We start from the raw sequence: 4081 nt of genomic DNA, 5'->3' as shown, positions 1-4081 counted from the left end.
GAGGCAGGATGTTGGTGCAAAGTCAGAGACAAGATGGATGAGATCGAGGTACAGTGAGAAGGTTAGCATTAGAGGAGCGAAGTGTTAGGTAGGTGAGGTGAGGTGTGGTTCCCCCCCCCCCCCCAACCCTGCCATGTGTAGTGCTTGCACTAGAAGTCACATCCACTGTCAGGATCAGACATTGTGACCTTAACCCTGCTATTGTCCAGGCCAGGTGAGCATGTGCAAAGCACAGGATGTTTGGAGCAAAGTGGTGGGGGTGAACTGTTTACTAGAAACTCCTTCCCTGCTTTTCCCTCAAAGCTACTGGTCAGCTGGAAGATGTGGCAGCTACTAGCAAGGAAGAGTAGGCTTGCCCAAAAGTGCCCTAATCGCAGCTCATAGGAGACGATGCCACATCTATAGCTTTCCTGCCAAAAGACTCCAGAGGAGAGGCAAGGGAAGAGCCCCATTAAAACCTCAGATAAGGCCGAGCAAGGCCATGGGATTCATCCAAGAAAGCGGGTCCTCTAAAAAACACTTCAAACTCCCAAGATCTCTTCTGAACTGTCCAAGCCCTCCCAACCTAGAGTCACACTGTATATGGAAATCCCAAGAAAAGCAGGAAGAAAGAACCAATCCTCCCAATCTGTGCCCTCACACTCTCCTTCCAAAACGTCTGGTTCTCCTGGGTTGATTAGCAGAGAGCTCACCTCCTCCAGGAGGCCTTCCCAGACTGAGCCTCCTCCTTCCTCTTCCCCTCCTCCCCCTCTCCACCCCCGCGCCTTACCTCCTTCCCTTCCCCACAGCACCTGTATATATGTATATATGTTTTTACGTATTTATTACTCTATTTATTTTACTTGTACATATCTATTCTATTTATTTTATTTTGTTAATATGTTTTGTTTTGTTCTCTGTCTCCCCCTTCTAGACTGTGAGCCCACTGTTGGGTAGGGACCGTCCCTATATGTTGACAACTTGTACGTCCCAGGCGCTTAGTACAGTGCTCTGCACACAGTAAGCGCTCAATAAATACGATTGATTGATTGAATGATTCAAGAAAAAAAACAGCATTGATGGGACTGGCAGTTAGGAGAACCAGGTTCTAATCCCAGATTTGCCACTGGGCTGCACTGTGACTTTGAGCTACTCACTTACTCTATGCCTCAGTTTCTTCAGGTAGAAAATAGGGATACTCTCTGCTCTCCCAGCTTTAGATAGTAAACTTGTGGTTGGGACAGGGACTAAGCCTGATCTAATTATCATGTATCTATCCCTGCACTTAGCACAGTGCTTTGGAACATAAAAAGCAAAGGCATTTATTAAACAACTCTGTGTGCTTGGTATTGTGAAAAGGAGGGCTTAAACAACCTCCAGCTTTGATTTCTCTACCTAAGGTCTCCAAGGCCAGAAAAGAGAATATTTGAAGTGAAAAAGGAGAAATGTGCTACATGCAAACAGTCTGCAGCTTTTATTCTGAACACAGGCTCTGGCTTCTCAGAGTTTTCAAATCCTGACATAATTATATATACCAGGGACACACAGACAACTGGAAAAGTATTAAATATATATGTTAAATAAGTGAGTTGTTAGATCCTGTTTCTCACAGAATGGAAGAATACAGAGCTATAAGCCAAATAATTCCGGGCAGTAAGTAGAACATATCAATGACACAATGATCCCACTCTTTCTATATTGGATAACTCAACGGTAACCTTAAGCCAAAACGTTGCCAACATTCCAATATTTCAGCCTAAATTCTACTTAGCTATACCTGTGAGCCCATTGTTGGGTAGGGATTGTCTCTATTAGTTGTCAAATTGTACTTTCCAAGTGCTTAGTACAGTGCTCTGCACACAGTAATCACATAAATATGATTGAATAAATTAATGAATATGGAGAAGGGAGAAAGAGACCACTTGGAAGAGACAGTCCCTGAGGACTTGTTGTTAATGGTTGTTAAGGGTATTTGTTAAGTGCTTACTATGTGCCAAGCACTGTTCTAAGCTTTGGGGTAGACATAAAGTTATCAAGCTGGACAAAGTCCTTGTTCTGCATAGGGCTCACAGTCTAGGTAAGAGGAAATAGGATTTAATCCCCATTTTACAGATGAGGAAACTGAGGCACAGAGAAGTTAAGTAACTTGCCCAAGGTCACACAGCAGACAAGTGGCTGTGAAAAGATCTGTGACCGTTGATATATTTGCCCTACCCTCAACCCCACTGCACTTCTATAAAAAATTTTAAATTATATGTTATAAATTATTTATTTATAGTCATATCTGTCTCGCCTTCTAAACTGTAAACTCATGGTGGGTGGAGATTATGTCTGCCAATTATGTTGTACTGTGCTCCAAGTGCTTAGTACAGTGCTCTGCACATAGTAAGCATTTAATAAATTATATTGATTTATTGACTGAAGTGGCAGAGCCACTCTTCTTTCTTTAATGGTATTTGTTAAGTACTTATTATATGCCAGGCACAGTACTAAGCATTGAGATAGATACAGGATAATCAGGTTGGACACATATGGGGTTCCCTGTTCCATATGGGGTTCACAGTCTCAATCCCCATTTTGCAGATGAAGTAACTGAGGCACAGAGAAGTGAAGTGATTTGTCCAAGGTCACACAGCAGACAAGCAGAGGAGTCAGGATTAGAACCCACGTCCTTTTCCTTTTGACTCCCAGCCCTGTGATCTATCCACTAGGCCATGCTGCTTCCCTGGCTTCCCAGTTCTCCCTCTGTACCCTGATTGGTTAATTTCCAGGGCTCCCAGTGACTCTGGGGGATGCTCAGAAGTGGGAAATGCCCTGAATGAATTAAATTCCCTGATACAGGAAAAAGAGTGGAGAAAGAATAGTGAGACCATCCAGGGTGATCTGATGGAAAGCCTGGGAGTCAGGACACCCAGGTTCTAATCCACACCCATACTTCCTCTCTCTTGGGGAAAAGCTTTTGAAATTCATTCATTCATTCAATCATATTTATTGAGTACTTACTGTGTGCGAAGCACCGTACTTAGCGCTTGGGAAGTACAAGTCGGCAACATATAGAGACGGTCCCTATCCGACAATGGGCTCACAGTCGAGAAGGGGGAGACAGACAACAAAACAAAACATGTAGACAGGTGTCAAAATCGTCAGAACAAATAGAATTATAGCTATATGCACATCTTTAACAAAATAAATAAAATAGTAAATATGTACAAGTAAAATAGAGTAATAAATCTGTACAAATATATACAAGTGCTGTGGGGAGGGGAAGGTGGTAGGGAGGGGGGATGGGGAGCAGGAAAGGAGAAAGGGGGCTCGGTCTGGGAAGGCCTCTTGGAGGAGGTGAGCTCTCAGTAGGGCTTTGAAGGGAGGAAGAGAGCTAGCTTGGCGGATGTGTGGAGGGAGGGCATTCTAGGACAGGGGGAGAACGTGGGCCGGGGGTCGACGGCAGGATGGGCGAGAACGAGGCCCAGTGAGGAGGTTAGCGACAGAGGAGCGGAGGGTGCGGGCTGGGCTGTAGAAGAAGAGAAGGGAGGTGAGGTAGGAGGGAGTGAGGTGATGGACAGCCTTAAAGCCGAGAGTGAGGAGTTTTTGCTTGATTCCTAGGTTGACAGGCAGCCACTGGAGATTTTTGAGGAGGGGAGTAATATGCCCAGGGCGTTTCTGCACAAAAATAATCCGGGCAGTAGAGTGAAGTATGGACTGAAGTGGGGAGAGACAGAAGGATCGGAGGTCAGTGAGGAGGCTGATGCAGTAATCCAGTCGGGATAGGATGAGAGATTGAACCAGCAAGGTAGCGGTTTGGATGGAGAGGAAAGGGCGGATCTTGGCAATGTTGTGGAGGTGAGAGCGACAGGTTTTGGTGACGGATTGGGTGTGTGGGGTGAACGAGAGAGCGGAGTTGAGGATGACACCAATCGGCTGGACCAAGTTGCATGAATAAGAATGCTCCTAGATGTCTCCTTAAGACTCTTGGAAATAAAAGAGTTAATGGGATTTCAATTAGAACTAAACTGTTGTAATTAGATGACAGAGTTAACACCCCATTGATATGAATGGGGACAGTTCAGATTTCCCTTTAGTGCTATTAGTTCAGTCTTTTGGG

This window comes from Tachyglossus aculeatus, chromosome 2 (genome assembly GCF_015852505.1).
Source record: "Tachyglossus aculeatus isolate mTacAcu1 chromosome 2, mTacAcu1.pri, whole genome shotgun sequence".
In the NCBI taxonomy this organism is placed as follows: domain Eukaryota; kingdom Metazoa; phylum Chordata; class Mammalia; order Monotremata; family Tachyglossidae; genus Tachyglossus; species Tachyglossus aculeatus.
This window is presented reverse-complemented; position numbering follows the sequence as displayed.